This window comes from Meriones unguiculatus, chromosome 14 (assembly GCF_030254825.1).
Source record: "Meriones unguiculatus strain TT.TT164.6M chromosome 14, Bangor_MerUng_6.1, whole genome shotgun sequence".
Classification (NCBI taxonomy): Eukaryota; Metazoa; Chordata; class Mammalia; order Rodentia; family Muridae; genus Meriones; species Meriones unguiculatus.
In genome coordinates this window covers 48,937,155-48,954,881 of record NC_083361.1, presented here as the reverse complement: position 1 = coordinate 48,954,881, position 17,727 = coordinate 48,937,155, and the positions used below count along the sequence as shown (strand labels likewise).

The following is a 17,727-nucleotide window of genomic DNA, read 5'->3' as shown; positions in this document are numbered from 1 at the left end:
GAAGAGCATAGAATCAAAACCGCAAATTAGGATGTTGAAAAATCTTATCTAGATAGGAAAAAAGTCATTTTGCTTTCTTGAATGTTTTCTCTATTCTTACCAAATCTTTGTTGTAAAGATTAAATACATAAATTCAAGGAACATTCACAGGTACCCGATTTGGGGCCAGTGACACCCACCAAAGGCAATGTGTTGACCTCTATTTTTCTCATATGGTGTCAAAGGGGAAAGGCTCTTTAATCCTGTCCTCTGTGTTTCCCCAGAACCTTTGACAGAATGAGCTACATGCCTCCTGCACAGTTTTGAACTTCCTTGTCAAGGCCCAGGAGTCTAGCTCTCTGGGATTTCACTTGGTAGGTGAAAACTCATGTGTTGAGCGAAGGCCTTTCTGGATCTATGATGACAACAGGTCTCTGAGGACGTTGACTGACTTGAACAGATGCGATCTGAGGTCCAGATATGAGGTCCTCGTGAGACCCATGAGGAGTTCAGTGCCTGCCTTGCACTCTTCCCTCTTCAGAGAGGATGAGAACTGTGCAGTATGGCATCAGATTCTGAGATTTTTCGAAAAAGGCCTCATAACAATACCCATACTTGGTTTGATACAATCTTCATTGCTTTCTATTTTCAAAGAGATAGAAATGATTCCAAGTGATAGGGAGACAACCTTTACTATAGGAGTAGGCACATATATCAGGTAGAGATGACTGTAGGTGCAAATGACGTACTCAAAAAATATGTAAGAACTGATGAATTAGAACGTGCTGCTCATTCCTAGTCTCCGGCGATGTACCCTTGCACATATGTGGTAAAGTGTCAGGCTGGGAGGTTAGGGCTCATGCCAGTAGTCCCAAGAATATTGGAGTACAATGACTGCCCTCGCACTTTTCCCAAAGTTGTGAAAAGGCTGACGTATAACTAATAATTAAAGGATCATTCAATTTATATAGAGGGAAAATTGAAATGGTCTTTCCTGTTGGAGGCTGGGTAAATTCTAGATAATAATGGCTAGGTGAGAAACCAGGGCACCTGTTTGAGACATTCCCTAGTTTTATTGGTGTTCATCATTTATGTCTTAGCTGCCAAAATCTTCCAGAGCATGTTGTGTTTACCTATCTCTTTCTTGCATGGAAACCATCTCAGTTGATCCATCATGAGAAATGACAATTGGGCTTTGCTTTCTGTTACTTGTTGTTGTTGTTTTTCTTTTCCTCCTGGGTACATTCATCCTCTTATTGCCGCTCTCACACAGATGCAAATCATCTATTCTAACAAAATTTGCGTGTTACCCAAGATCTATGAAAACAACTATTCCTTTATGAAACAAGGAAAGATATTTCTAAAGAACATGTTGCTAGCTGGTAGACCCACAATCCTGATAATGGATCAGATGCGCTAACTCTTCAATGAAACAAGAAAGAACCACACACTGAATCTTCTTAACATCCTCATGATGAACACAATTAATTCAGAACTGACACACACATATATGTATATATATATATCTTACTACTAACAGACTTTTACGAAGCTGTAGCATAGGACTCTTGGTAACACTTGCTGGATACACAATTTCTAAAGCCATGTTTGAAGCTTGAATATCCAATCAAGGACATCATGTAATCTCAGATGTGTAGTACAACATACTCGATAAAAAGCAACCCATGTGTATTTGACCACGGGCTAGTCAGTTAGTGCGTAGAAAACATCTTCTTTTCATCAGATTTAACCTGAAGCATGGTAGATGATTCCCACGCTCTTCCAAGTGGAAGACTTGAGTTTTTATGAATCGAGACATGGTAACATACATGTAGACAAAAAGGTACCTTTGGATTCCCCTCTCTTCCAAGATGAGGTTGCATGGCAGGGAAGAAATCTAAAGTCAATTATGGAACGCTCTGTTGGATAAACAAGGAGAGAATTCCATGCACAGAGGACAAATTTCTATGACACCCTGAAATCTCAAAGATACCATTGGGCTTACTGACTTTCACCTCTGTGCAACTTGGTCGTTTTGACTTTGAGAAAGGAGGAGTTAAGAATGACCATACTGCAATGCTATACTCACTGCTTCTTCTTTGCTTTGTCCAACTTCCTCGCTGCCCACTGAGAGGCGTCCACACTGTGCCTGCTGGCACTGGCAAAGATGCTCTCACAGACAGCTTCTGAGGAAGTCATCAGAAGAAGAGAAATCCTTGCCACAGTGGCTAAAGTCTGAGGGGATTGGAAGGGAGGAAATGAATTCAATAGTTGGTTCTGGGAAAGACTGAAGTGCTGGCAGACTTGAAGGTCGGGACACTTTAGAAAGTCAAGGTTGCCTAGACGCATTTCCTTTTCTGATAACCTTCAAACTTATTATGTTGCAGGCTAAAACTTGGAGAGGTGCTTCCCTTCTGGCAGGACAGGTAAGTGACGCTGCTTCCCATTGTGTCTTTTGTTTGTAGACAGGCTGCATTCTCGCCTGACTAAATATTTACCTACTGTGTACCCCAAGAGATGAGATTTATTTAACGTCCCTCTCATGGCTAAACAACCTAGGCTTCGTCTTGCCTATTGATGGTGGAACACTTGCTATGGCCCTGGCATTGTAGGGGACTTAGCTAGGTAGACCAAACCCAAGCAAGTGACAAGGATACTAACTAATACCATTAGTATTTTGAGGTGCATTTGGAAAACCAACAGTTGGGTGAAGTTATTGGCATATTTGACTTTCTTTTGAAGCTACCATTGAAGCTTCCAATTCTAAATAATATATCCAGAAGTACTAAGAAAAGCCTTCTCCCAGCTCCTTCCCTTATCGACATTCATGCTCAAAGAATTAAACTTTTATTTCTGCCCTGACAGGTGTGGAACCCAAAGGAAGATGATAGGGTGTTAGGAGTCTAGACCCCTAGAGCACAGAACAATAACCCTCACAAATTTCATCTATCATCGATCCTCTGGCGTGGATACTAAGAGAGCAACCCATGCGTTTTCACTTCCTTGTAAGTAGCATGGAAACATGCAATCTTGCCCTCTAAAATTCAGGTGAATTGCCATAAAGTTTTCAAAAACCCAAACAGAGCTGACAATGAACCATATTTATTCTTTTTATAAATGATTATGGATTATGTTGAGCCAGAAATCTAGTTGTCCATTGTCAGAACAAAACAAAACAAAACTAAGAATATTTTTGGTATTAAATGCAATGCCTTCCTTCATCTTGGAACCTGGGTGGTGTTGAGTTCATTTGAAGAAACATGACATGAGAGGTGATAAGAAGAGAAGGTTCAGGAATCAGGCACACAGAACCCAACTCCTGTCCCTGTCAATGTCCTGTGGGATACCTGGTGATGTATATGGACCAAAATATAGCTTGGCCTGTGTGTTGCTTTTTGTTGTCCAAGGAAATATGGAAGGAGCTGGTGGTCATGGGACATACATCACAAAATCCTCCAGAGCATTGACAATTGCAGGACAACTGGAAGGCTCAATACTGTTCACTGTAAGATGGAGAGGAACATACATGGAAGACAGGGAACCTGAGGAGGAAGTGTAAAGGCGGGTTAACATGAAGAGCATAGAATCAAAACCGCAAATTAGGATGTTGAAAAATCTTATCTAGATAGGAAAAAACTCATTTTGCTTTCTTGAATGTTTTCTCTATTCTTACCAAATCTTTGTTGTAAAGATTAAATACATAAATTCAAGGAACATTCACAGGTACCCGATTTGGGGCCAGTGACACCCACCAAAGGCAATGTGTTGACCTCTATTTTTCTCATATGGTGTCAAAGGGGAAAGGCTCTTTAATCCTGTCCTCTGTGTTTCCCCAGAACCTTTGACAGAATGAGCTACATGCCTCCTGCACAGTTTTGAACTTCCTTGTCAAGGCCCAGGAGTCTAGCTCTCTGGGATTTCACTTGGTAGGTGAAAACTCATGTGTTGAGCGAAGGCCTTTCTGGATCTATGATGACAACAGGTTTCTGAGGACGTTGACTGACTTGAACAGATGCGATCTGAGGTCCAGATATGAGGTCCTCGTGAGACCCATGAGGAGTTCAGTGCCTGCCTTGCACTCTTCCCTCTTCAGAGAGGATGAGAACTGTGCAGTATGGCATCAGATTCTGAGATTTTTCGAAAAAGGCCTCATAACAATACCCATACTTGGTTTGATACAATCTTCATTGCTTTCTATTTTCAAAGAGATAGAAATGATTCCTAGTGATAGGGAGAAAACCTTTACTATAGGAGTAGGCACATATATCAGGTAGAGATGACTGTAGGTGCAAATGACGTACTCAAAAAATATGTAAGAACTGATGAATTAGAACGTGCTGCTCATTCCTAGTCTCCGGCGATGTACCCTTGCACATATGTGGTAAAGTGTCAGGCTGGGAGGTTAGGGCTCATGCCAGTAGTCCCAAGAATATTGGAGGACAATGACTGCCCTCGCACTTTTCCCAAAGTTGTGAAAAGGCTGACGTATAACTAATAATTAAAGGATCATTCAATTTATATAGAGGGAAAATTGAAATGGTCTTTCCTGTTGGAGGCTGGGTAAATTCTAGATAATAATGGCTAGGTGAGAAACCAGGGCACCTGTTTGAGACATTCCCTAGTTTTATTGGTGTTCATCATTTATGTCTTAGCTGCCAAAATCTTCCAGAGCATGTTGTGTTTACCTATCTCTTTCTTGCATGGAAACCATCTCAGTTGATCCATCATGAGAAATGACAATTGGGCTTTGCTTTCTGTTACTTGTTGTTGTTGTTTTTCTTTTCCTCCTGGGTACATTCATCCTCTTATTGCCGCTCTCACACAGATGCAAATCATCTATTCTAACAAAATTTGCGTGTTACCCAAGATCTATGAAAACAACTATTCCTTTATGAAACAAGGAAAGATATTCCTAAAGAACATGTTGCTAGCTGGTAGACCCACAATCCTGATAATGGATCAGATGCGCTAACTCTTCAATGAAACAAGAAAGAACCACACACTGAATCTTCTTAACATCCTCATGATGAACACAATTAATTCAGAACTGACACACACATATATGTATATATATATATATCTTACTACTAACAGACTTTTACGAAGCTGTAGCATAGGACTCTTGGTAACACTTGCTGGATACACAATTTCTAAAGCCATGTTTGAAGCTTGAATATCCAATCAAGGACATCATGTAATCTCAGATGTGTAGTACAACATACTCGATAAAAAGCAACCCATGTGTATTTGACCACGGGCTAGTCAGTTAGTGCGTAGAAAACATCTTCTTTTCATCAGATTTAACCTGAAGCATGGTAGATGATTCCCACGCTCTTCCAAGTGGAAGACTTGAGTTTTTATGAATCGAGACATGGTAACATACATGTAGACAAAAAGGTACCTTTGGATTCCCCTCTCTTCCAAGATGAGGTTGCATGGCAGGGAAGAAATCTAAAGTCAATTATGGAACGCTCTGTTGGATAAACAAGGAGAGAATTCCATGCACAGAGGACAAATTTCTATGACACCCTGAAATCTCAAAGATACCATTGGGCTTACTGACTTTCACCTCTGTGCAACTTGGTCGTTTTGACTTTGAGAAAGGAGGAGTTAAGAATGACCATACTGCAATGCTATACTCACTGCTTCTTCTTTGCTTTGTCCAACTTCCTCGCTGCCCACTGAGAGGCGTCCACACTGTGCCTGCTGGCACTGGCAAAGATGCTCTCACAGACAGCTTCTGAGGAAGTCATCAGAAGAAGAGAAATCCTTGCCACAGTGGCTAAAGTCTGAGGGGATTGGAAGGGAGGAAATGAATTCAATAGTTGGTTCTGGGAAAGACTGAAGTGCTGGCAGACTTGAAGGTCGGGACACTTTAGAAAGTCAAGGTTGCCTAGACGCATTTCCTTTTCTGATAACCTTCATACTTATTATGTTGCAGGCTAAAACTTGGAGAGGAGCTTCCCTTCTGGCAGGACAGGTAAGTGACGCTGCTTCCCATTGTGTCTTTTGTTTGTAGACAGGCTGCATTCTCGCCTGACTAAATATTTACCTACTGTGTACCCCAAGAGATGAGATTTATTTAACGTCCCTCTCATGGCTAAACAACCTAGGCTTCGTCTTGCCTATTGATGGTGGAACACTTGCTATGGCCCTGGCATTGTAGGGGACTTAGCTAGGTAGACCAAACCCAAGCAAGTGACAAGGATACTAACTAATACCATTAGTATTTTGAGGTGCATTTGGAAAACCAACAGTTGGGTGAAGTTATTGGCATATTTGACTTTCTTTTGAAGCTACCATTGAAGCTTCCAATTCTAAATAATATATCCAGAAGTACTAAGAAAAGCCTTCTCCCAGCTCCTTCCCTTATCGACATTCATGCTCAAAGAATTAAACTTTTATTTCTGCCCTGACAGGTGTGGAACCCAAAGGAAGATGATAGGGTGTTAGGAGTCTAGACCCCTAGAGCACAGAACAATAACCCTCACAAATTTCATCTATCATTGATCCTCTGGCGTGGATACTAAGAGAGCAACCCATGCGTTTTCACTTCCTTGTAAGTAGCATGGAAACATGCAATCTTGCCCTCTAAAATTCAGGTGAATTGCCATAAAGTTTTCAAAAACCCAAACAGAGCTGACAATGAACCATATTTATTCTTTTTATAAATGATTATGGATTATGTTGAGCCAGAAATCTAGTTGTCCATTGTCAGAACAAAACAAAACAAAACTAAGAATATTTTTGGTATTAAATGCAATGCCTTCCTTCATCTTGGAACCTGGGTGGTGTTGAGTTCATTTGAAGAAACATGACATGAGAGGTGATAAGAAGAGAAGGTTCAGGAATCAGGCACACAGAACCCAACTCCTGTCCCTGTCAATGTCCTGTGGGATACCTGGTGATGTATATGGACCAAAATATAGCTTGGCCTGTGTGTTGCTTTTTGTTGTCCAAGGAAATATGGAAGGAGCTGGTGGTCATGGGACATACATCACAAAATCCTCCAGAGCATTGACAATTGCAGGACAACTGGAAGGCTCAATACTGTTCACTGTAAGATGGAGAGGAACATACATGGAAGACAGGGAACCTGAGGAGGAAGTGTAAAGGCGGGTTAACATGAAGAGCATAGAATCAAAACCGCAAATTAGGATGTTGAAAAATCTTATCTAGATAGGAAAAAAGTCATTTTGCTTTCTTGAATGTTTTCTCTATTCTTACCAAATCTTTGTTGTAAAGATTAAATACATAAATTCAAGGAACATTCACAGGTACCCGATTTGGGGCCAGTGACACCCACCAAAGGCAATGTGTTGACCTCTATTTTTCTCATATGGTGTCAAAGGGGAAAGGCTCTTTAATCCTGTCCTCTGTGTTTCCCCAGAACCTTTGACAGAATGAGCTACATGCCTCCTGCACAGTTTTGAACTTCCTTGTCAAGGCCCAGGAGTCTAGCTCTCTGGGATTTCACTTGGTAGGTGAAAACTCATGTGTTGAGCGAAGGCCTTTCTGGATCTATGATGACAACAGGTCTCTGAGGACGTTGACTGACTTGAACAGATGCGATCTGAGGTCCAGATATGAGGTCCTCGTGAGACCCATGAGGAGTTCAGTGCCTGCCTTGCACTCTTCCCTCTTCAGAGAGGATGAGAACTGTGCAGTATGGCATCAGATTCTGAGATTTTTCGAAAAAGGCCTCATAACAATACCCATACTTGGTTTGATACAATCTTCATTGCTTTCTATTTTCAAAGAGATAGAAATGATTCCAAGTGATAGGGAGACAACCTTTACTATAGGAGTAGGCACATATATCAGGTAGAGATGACTGTAGGTGCAAATGACGTACTCAAAAAATATGTAAGAACTGATGAATTAGAACGTGCTGCTCATTCCTAGTCTCCGGCGATGTACCCTTGCACATATGTGGTAAAGTGTCAGGCTGGGAGGTTAGGGCTCATGCCAGTAGTCCCAAGAATATTGGAGGACAATGACTGCCCTCGCACTTTTCCCAAAGTTGTGAAAAGGCTGACGTATAACTAATAATTAAAGGATCATTCAATTTATATAGAGGGAAAATTGAAATGGTCTTTCCTGTTGGAGGCTGGGTAAATTCTAGATAATAATGGCTAGGTGAGAAACCAGGGCACCTGTTTGAGACATTCCCTAGTTTTATTGGTGTTCATCATTTATGTCTTAGCTGCCAAAATCTTCCAGAGCATGTTGTGTTTACCTATCTCTTTCTTGCATGGAAACCATCTCAGTTGATCCATCATGAGAAATGACAATTGGGCTTTGCTTTCTGTTACTTGTTGTTGTTGTTTTTCTTTTCCTCCTGGGTACATTCATCCTCTTATTGCCGCTCTCACACAGATGCAAATCATCTATTCTAACAAAATTTGCGTGTTACCCAAGATCTATGAAAACAACTATTCCTTTATGAAACAAGGAAAGATATTTCTAAAGAACATGTTGCTAGCTGGTAGACCCACAATCCTGATAATGGATCAGATGCGCTAACTCTTCAATGAAACAAGAAAGAACCACACACTGAATCTTCTTAACATCCTCATGATGAACACAATTAATTCAGAACTGACACACACATATATGTATATATACATATATATATATATATATATATATATATATATATATATATCTTACTACTAACAGACTTTTAGGAAGCTGTAGCATAGGACTCTTGGTAACACTTGCTGGATACACAATTTCTAAAGCCATGTTTGAAGCTTGAATATCCAATCAAGTACATCATGTAATCTCAGATGTGTAGTACAACATACTCGATAAAAAGCAACCCATGTGTATTTGACCACGGGCTAGTCAGTTAGTGCGTAGAAAACATCTTCTTTTCATCAGATTTAACCTGAAGCATGGTAGATGATTCCCACGCTCTTCCAAGTGGAAGACTTGAGTTTTTATGAATCGAGACATGGTAACATACATGTAGACAAAAAGGTACCTTTGGATTCCCCTCTCTTCCAAGATGAGGTTGCATGGCAGGGAAGAAATCTAAAGTCAATTATGGAACACTCTGTTGGATAAACAAGGAGAGAATTCCATGCTCAGAGGACAAATTTCAATGACACCCTGAAATCTCAAAGATACCATTGGGCTTACTGACTTTCACCTCTGTGCAACTTGGTCGTTTTGACTTTGAGAAAGGAGGAGTTAAGAATGACCATACTGCAATGCTATACTCACTGCTTCTTCTTTGCTTTGTCCAACTTCCTCGCTGCCCACTGAGAGGCGTCCACACTGTGCCTGCTGGCACTGGCAAAGTTGCTCTCACAGACAGCTTCTGAGGAAGTCATCAGAAGAAGAGAAATCCTTGCCACAGTGGCTAAAATCTGAGGGGATTTGAAGGGAGGAAATTAATTCAATAGTTGGTTCTGGGAAAGACTGAACTGCTGGCAGACTTGAGGGTCGGGACACTTTAGAAAGTCAAGGTTGCCTAGACGCATTTCATTTTCTGATAACCTTCATACTTATTATGTTGCAGGCTAAAACTTAGAGAGGTGCTTCCCTTCTGGCAGGACAGGTAAGTGACGCTGCTTCCCATTGTGTCTTTTGTTTGTAGACAGGCTGCATTCTCGCCTGACGAAATATTTACCTACTGTGTACCACAAGAGATGAGATTTATTTAACGTCCCTCTCATGGCTAAACAACCTAGGCTTCATCTTGCCTATTGATGGTGGAACACTTGCTATGGCCCTGGCATTGTAGGGGACTTAGCTAGGTAGACCAAACCCAAGCAAGTGACAAGGATACTAACTAATACCATTAGTATTTTGAGGTGCATTTGGAAAACCAACAGTTGGGTGAAGTTATTGGCATATTTGACTTTCTTTTGAAGCTACCATTGAAGCTTCCAATTCTAAATAATATATCCAGAAGTACTAAGAAAAGCCTTCTCCCAGCTCCTTCCCTTATCGACATTCAAGCTCAAAGAATTAAACTTTTATTTCTGCCCTGACAGGTGTGGAACCCAAAGGAAGATGATAGGGTGTTAGGAGTCTAGACCCCTAGAGCACAGAACAATAACCCTCACAAATTTCATCTATCATTGATCCTCTGGCGTGGATACTAAGAGAGCAACCCATGCGTTTTCACTTCCTTGTAAGTAGCATGGAAACATGCAATCTTGCCCTCTAAAATTCAGGTGAATTGCCATAAAGTTTTCAAAAACCCAAACAGAGCTGACAATGAACCATATTTATTCTTTTTATAAATGATTATGGATTATGTTGAGCCAGAAATCTAGTTGTCCATTGTCAGAACAAAACAAAACAAAAGTAAGAATATTTTTGGTATTAAATGCAATGCCTTCCTTCATCTTGGAACCTGGGTGGTGTTGAGTTCATTTGAAGAAACATGACATGAGAGGTGATAAGAAGAGAAGGTTCAGGAATCAGGCACACAGAACCCAACTCCTGTCCCTGTCAATGTCCTGTGGGATACCTGGTGATGTATATGGACCAAAATATAGCTTGGCCTGTGTGTTGCTTTTTGTTGTCCAAGGAAATATGGAAGGAGCTGGTGGTCATGGGACATACATCACAAAATCCTCCAGAGCATTGACAATTGCAGGACAACTGGAAGGCTCAATACTGTGCACTGTAAGATGGAGAGGAACATACATGGAAGACAGGGAACCTGAGGAGGATGTGTAAAGGCGGGTTAACATGACGAGCATTGAATCAAAACCGCAAATTAGGATGTTGAAAAATCTTATCTAGATAGGAAAAAAGTCATTTTGCTTTCTTGAATGTTTTCTCTATTCTTACCAAATCTTTGTTGTAAAGATTAAATACATAAATTCAAGGAACATTCACAGGTACCCGATTTGGGGCCAGTGACACCCACCAAAGGCAATGTGTTGACCTCTATTTTTCTCATATGGTGTCAAAGGGGAAAGGCTCTTTAATCCTGTCCTCTGTGTTTCCCCAAAACCTTTGACAGAATGAGCTACATGCCTCCTGCACAGTTTTGAACTTCCTTGTCAAGGCCCAGGAGTCTAACTCTCTGGGATTTCACTTGGTAGGTGAAAACTCATGTGTTGAGCGAAGGCCTTTCTGGATCTATGATGACAACAGGTCTCTGAGGACGTTGACTGACTTGAACAGATGCGATCTGAGGTCCAGATATGAGGTCCTCGTGAGACCCATGAGGAGTTCAGAGCCTGCCTTGCACACTTCCCTCTTCAGAGAGGATGAGAACTGTGCAGTATGGCATCAGATTCTGAGATTTTTCGAAAAAGGCCTCATAACAATACCCATACTTGGTTTGATACAATCTTCATTGCTTTCTATTTTCAAAGAGATAGAAATGATTCCAAGTGATAGGGAGACAACCTTTACTATAGGAGTAGGCACATATATCAGGTAGAGATGACTGTAGGTGCAAATGACGTACTCAAAAAATATGTAAGAACTGATGAATTAGAACGTGCTGCTCATTCCTAGTCTCCGGCGATGTACCCTTGCACATATGTGGTAAAGTGTCAGGCTGGGAGGTTAGGGCTCATGCCAGTAGTCCCAAGAATATTGGAGGACAATGACTGCCCTCGCACTTTTCCCAAAGTTGTGAAAAGGCTGACATATAACTAATAATTAAAGGATCATTCAATTTATATAGAGGGAAAATTGAAATGGTCTTTCCTGTTGGAGGCTGGGTAAATTCTAGATAATAATGGCTAGGTGAGAAACCAGGGCACCTGTTTGAGACATTCCCTAGTTTTATTGGTGTTCATCATTTATGTCTTAGCTGCCAAAATCTTCCAGAGCATGTTGTGTTTACCTATCTCTTTCTCGCATGGAAACCATCTCAGTTGATCCATCATGAGAAATGACAATTGGGCTTTGCTTTCTGTTACTTGTTGTTGTTGTTTTTCTTTTCCTCCTGGGTACATTCATCCTCTTATTGCCGCTCTCACACAGATGCAAATCATCTATTCTAACAAAATTTGCGTGTTACCCAAGATCTATGAAAACAACTATTCCTTTATGAAACAAGGAAAGATATTTCTAAAGAACATGTTGCTAGCTGGTAGACCCACAATCCTGATAATGGATCAGATGCGCTAACTCTTCAATGAAACAAGAAAGAACCACACACTGAATCTTCTTAACATCCTCATGATGAACACAATTAATTCAGAACTGACACACACATATATGTATATATATATATATATATATATATATATATATATATATATATATATCTTACTACTAACAGACTTTTAGGAAGCTGTAGCATAGGACTCTTGGTAACACTTGCTGGATACACAATATCTAAAGCCATGTTTGAAGCTTGAATATCCAATCAAGGACATCATGTAATCTCAGATGTGTAGTACAACATACTCGATAAAAAGCAACCCATGTGTATTTGACCACGGGCTAGTCAGTTAGTGCGTAGAAAACATCTTCTTTTCATCAGATTTAACCTGAAGCATGGTAGATGATTCCAACGCTCTTCCAAGTGGAAGACTTGAGTTTTTATGAATCGAGACATGGTAACATACATGTAGACAAAAAGGTACCTTTGGATTCCCCTCTCTTCCAAGATGAGGTTGCATGGCAGGGAAGAAATCTAAAGTCAATTATGGAACACTCTGTTGGATAAACAAGGAGAGAATTCCATGAAGAGGACAAATTTCAATGACACCCTGAAATCTCAAAGATACCATTGGGCTTACTGACTTTCACCTCTGTGCAACTTGGTCGTTTTGACTTGAGAAAGGAGGAGTTAAGAATGACCATACTGCAATGCTATACTCACTGCTTCTTCTTTGCTTTGTCCAACTTCCTCGCTGCCCACTGAGAGGCGTCCATACTGTGCCTGCTGGCACTGGCAAAGATGCTCTCACAGACAGCTTCTGAGGAAGTCATCAGAAGAAGAGAAATCCTTGCCACAGTGGCTAAAATCTGAGGGGATTTGAAGGGAGGAAATTAATTCAATAGTTGGTTCTGGGAAAGACTGAACTGCTGGCAGACTTGAGGGTCGGGACACTTTAGAAAGTCAAGGTTGCCTAGACGCATTTCATTTTCTGATAACCTTCATACTTATTATGTTGCAGGCTAAAACTTAGAGAGGTGCTTCCCTTCTGGCAGGACAGGTAAGTGACGCTGCTTCCCATTGTTTCTTTTGTTTGTAGACAGGCTGCATTCTCGCCTGACGAAATATTTACCTACTGTATACCACAAGAGATGAGATTTATTTAACGTCCCTCTCATGGCTAAACAACCTAGGCTTCATCTTGCCTATTGATGGTGGAACACTTGCTATGGCCCTGGCATTGTAGGGGACTTAGCTAGGTAGACCAAACCCAAGCAAGTGACAAGGATACTAACTAATACCATTAGTATTTTGAGGTGCATTTGGAAAACCAACAGTTGGGTGAAGTTATTGGCATATTTGACTTTCTTTTGAAGCTACCATTGAAGCTTCCAATTCTAAATAATATATCCAGAAGTACTAAGAAAAGCCTTCTCCCAGCTCCTTCCCTTATCGACATTCAAGCTCAAAGAATTAAACTTTTATTTCTGCCCTGACAGGTGTGGAACCCAAAGGAAGATGATAGGGTGTTAGGAGTCTAGACCCCTAGAGCACAGAACAATAACCCTCACAAATTTCATCTATCATTGATCCTCTGGCGTGGATACTAAGAGAGCAACCCATGCGTTTTCACTTCCTTGTAAGTAGCATGGAAACATGCAATCTTGCCCTCTAAAATTCAGGTGAATTGCCATAAAGTTTTCAAAAACCCAAACAGAGCTGACAATGAACCATATTTATTCTTTTTATAAATGATTATGGATTATGTTGAGCCAGAAATCTAGTTGTCCATTGTCAGAACAAAACAAAACAAAACTAAGAATATTTTTGGTATTAAATGCAATGCCTTCCTTCATCTTGGAACCTGGGTGGTGTTGAGTTCATTTGAAGAAACATGACATGAGAGGTGATAAGAAGAGAAGGTTCAGGAATCAGGCACACAGAACCCAACTCCTGTCCCTGTCAATGTCCTGTGGGATACCTGGTGATGTATATGGACCAAAATATAGCTTGGCCTGTGTGTTGCTTTTTGTTGTCCAAGGAAATATGGAAGGAGCTGGTGGTCATGGGACATACATCACAAAATCCTCCAGAGCATTGACAATTGCAGGACAACTGGAAGGCTCAATACTGTGCACTGTAAGATGGAGAGGAACATACATGGAAGACAGGGAACCTGAGGAGGAAGTGTAAAGGCAACTAACATGACGAGCATTGAATCAAAACCGCAAATTAGGATGTTGAAAAATCTTATCTAGATAGGAAAAAAGTCATTTTGATTTCTTGAATGTTTTCTCTATTCTTACCAAATCTTTGTTGTAAAGATTAAATACATAAATTCAAGGAACATTCACAGGTACCCGATTTGGGGCCAGTGACACCCACCAAAGGCAATGTGTTGACCTCTATTTTTCTCATATGGTGTCAAAGGGGAAAGGCTCTTTAATCCTGTCCTCTGTGTTTCCCCAAAACCTTTGACAGAATGAGCTACATGCCTCCTGCACAGTTTTGAACTTCCTTGTCAAGGCCCAGGAGTCTAACTCTCTGGGATTTCACTTGGTAGGTGAAAACTCATGTGTTGAGCGAAGGCCTTTCTGGATCTATGATGACAACAGGTCTCTGAGGACGTTGACTGACTTGAACAGATGCGATCTGAGGTCCAGATATGAGGTCCTCGTGAGACCCATGAGGAGTTCAGAGCCTGCCTTGCACTCTTCCCTCTTCAGAGAGGATGAGAACTGTGCAGTATGGCATCAGATTCTGAGATTTTTCGAAAAAAGCCTCATAACAATACCCATACTTGGTTTGATACAATCTTCATTGCTTTCTATTTTCAAAGAGATAGAAATGATTCCAAGTGATAGGGAGACAACCTTTACTATAGGAGTAGGCACATATATCAGGTAGAGATGACTGTAGGTGCAAATGACGTACTCAAAAAATATGTAAGAACTGATGAATTAGAACGTGCTGCTCATTCCTAGTCTCCGGCGATGTACTCTTGCACATATGTGGTAAAGTGTCAGGCTGGGAGGTTAGGGCTCATGCCAGTAGTCCCAAGAATATTGGAGGACAAGGACTGCCCTCGCACTTTTCCCAAAGTTGTGTAAAGGCTGACGTATAACTAATAATTAAAGGATCATTCAATTTATATAGAGGGAAAATTGAAATGGTCTTTCCTGTTGGAGGCTGGGTAAATTCTAGATAATAATGGCTAGGTGAGAAACCAGGGCACCTGTTTGAGACATTCCCTAGTTTTATTGGTGTTCATCATTTATGTCTTAGCTGCCAAAATCTTCCAGAGCATGTTGTGTTTACCTATCTCTTTCTCGCATGGAAACCATCTCAGTTGATCCATCATGAGAAATGACAATTGGGCTTTGCTTTCTGTTACTTGTTGTTGTTGTTTTTCTTTTCCTCCTGGGTACATTCATCCTCTTATTGCCGCTCTCACACAGATGCAAATCATCTATTCTAACAAAATTTGCGTGTTACCCAAGATCTATGAAAACAACTATTCCTTTATGAAACAAGGAAAGATATTTCTAAAGAACATGTTGCTAGCTGGTAGACCCACAATCCTGATAATGGATCAGATGCGCTAACTCTTCAATGAAACAAGAAAGAGCCACACACTGAATCTTCTTAACATCCTCATGATGAACACAATTAATTCAGAACTGACAAACACACATATATATATATATATATATATATATATATATATATATATATATATATATATATCTTACTACTAACAGACTTTTACGAATCTGTAGCATAGGACTCTTGGTAACACTTGCTGGATACACAATTTCTAAAGCCATGTTTGAAGCTTGAATATCCAATCAAGGACATCATGTAATCTCAGATGTGTAGTACAACATACTCGATAAAAAGCAACCCATTTGTATTTGACCACGGGCTAGTCAGTTAGTGCGTAGAAAACATCTTCTTTTCATCAGATTTAACCTGAAGCATGGTAGATGATTCCAACGCTCTTCCAAGTGGAAGACTTGAGTTTTTATGAATCGAGACATGGTAACATACATGTAGACAAAAAGGTACCTTTGGATTCCCCTCTCTTCCAAGATGAGGTTGCATGGAAGGGAAGAAATCTAAAGTCAATTATGGAACACTCTGCTGGATAAACAAGGGGAGAATTCCATGCACAGAGGACAAATTTCAATCACACCCTGAAATCTCAAAGATACCATTGGGCTTACTGACTTTCACCTCTGTGCAACTTGGTCGTTTTGACTTTGAGAAAGGAGGAGTTAAGAATGACCATACTGCAATGCTATACTCACTGCTTCTTCTTTGCTTTGTCCAACTTCCTTGCTGCCCACTGAGAGGCGTCCACACTGTGCCTGCTGGCACTGGCAAAGATGCTCTCACAGACAGCTTCTGAGGAAGTCATCAGAAGAAGAGAAATCCTTGCCACAGTGGCTAAAATCTGAGGGGATTGGAAGGGAGGAAATGAATTCAATAGTTGGTTCTGGGAAAGACTGAAGTGCTGGCAGACTTGAAGGTAGGGACACTTTAGAACGTCAAGGTTGCCTAGACGCATTTCATTTTCTGATAACCTTCATACTTATTATGTTGCAGGCTAAAACTTGGAGAGGTGCTTCCCTTCTGGCAGGACAGGTAAGTGACGCTGCTTCCCATTGTGTCTTTTGTTTGTAGACAGGCTGCATTCTCGCCTGACGAAATATTTACCTACTGTGTACCACAAGAGATGAGATTTATTTAACATCCCTCTCATGGCTAAACAACCTAGGCTTCATCTTGCCTATTGATGGTGGAACACTTGCTATGGCCCTGGCATTGTAGGGGACTTAGCTAGGTAGACCAAACCCAAGCAAGTGACAAGGTTACTAACTAATACCATTAGTATTTTGAGGTGCATTTGGAAAACCAACAGTTGGGTGAAGTTATTGGCATATTTGACTTTCTTTTGAAGCTACCATTGAAGCTTCCAATTCTAAATAATATATCCAGAAGTACTAAGAAAAGCCTTCTCCCAGCTCCTTCCCTTATCGACATTCATGCTCAAAGAATTAAACTTTTATTTCTGCCCTGACAGGTGTGGAACCCAAAGGAAGATGATAGGGTGTTAGGAGTCTAGACCCCTAGAGCACAGAACAATAACCCTCACAAATTTCATCTATCCTTGATCCTCTGGCGTGGATACTAAGAGAGCAACCCATGCGTTTTCACTTCCTTGTAAGTAGCATGGAAACATGCAATCTTGCCCTCTAAAATTCAGGTGAATTGCCATAAAGTTTTCAAAAACCCAAACAGAGCTGACAATGAACCATATTTATTCTTTTTATAAATGATTATGGATTATGTTGAGCCAGAAATCTAGTTGTCCATTGTCAGAACAAAACAAAACAAAACAAAGAATATTTTTGGTATTAAATGCAATGCCTTCCTTCATCTTGGAACCTGGGTGGTGTTGAGTTCATTTGAAGAAACATGACATGAGAGGTGATAAGAAGAGAAGGTTCAGGAATCAGGCACACAGAACCCAACTCCTGTCCCTGTCAATGTCCTGTGGGATACCTGGTGATGTATATGGACCAAAATATAGCTTGGCCTGTGTGTTGCTTTTTGTTGTCCAAGGAAATATGGAAGGAGCTGGTGGTCATGGG

At 40.7% G+C, this 17,727-nt stretch overlaps 5 non-coding genes across 5 annotated transcripts; all 5 read left to right on the top strand.

Annotated features, from left to right (window-relative positions):
• The first annotated feature begins 390 nt into the window (after positions 1–390).
• On the top strand, positions 391–455 carry LOC132647892 (small nucleolar RNA SNORD109A). Its single transcript, XR_009586233.1, has one exon. It is a non-coding gene; the product is annotated as a small nucleolar RNA SNORD109A (small nucleolar RNA).
• Positions 456–3,942: 3,487 nt separating this feature from the next.
• On the top strand, positions 3,943–4,007 carry LOC132647782 (small nucleolar RNA SNORD109A). Its single transcript, XR_009586125.1, has one exon. It is a non-coding gene; the product is annotated as a small nucleolar RNA SNORD109A (small nucleolar RNA).
• Positions 4,008–7,496: 3,489 nt separating this feature from the next.
• LOC132647891 (small nucleolar RNA SNORD109A) lies at positions 7,497–7,561 on the top strand. The gene has a single exon (XR_009586232.1). It is a non-coding gene; the product is annotated as a small nucleolar RNA SNORD109A (small nucleolar RNA).
• Positions 7,562–11,084: 3,523 nt separating this feature from the next.
• On the top strand, positions 11,085–11,149 carry LOC132647889 (small nucleolar RNA SNORD109A). Its single transcript, XR_009586230.1, has one exon. It is a non-coding gene; the product is annotated as a small nucleolar RNA SNORD109A (small nucleolar RNA).
• Positions 11,150–14,666: 3,517 nt separating this feature from the next.
• LOC132647888 (small nucleolar RNA SNORD109A) lies at positions 14,667–14,731 on the top strand. Its single transcript, XR_009586229.1, has one exon. It is a non-coding gene; the product is annotated as a small nucleolar RNA SNORD109A (small nucleolar RNA).
• Positions 14,732–17,727: the final 2,996 nt, after the last annotated feature.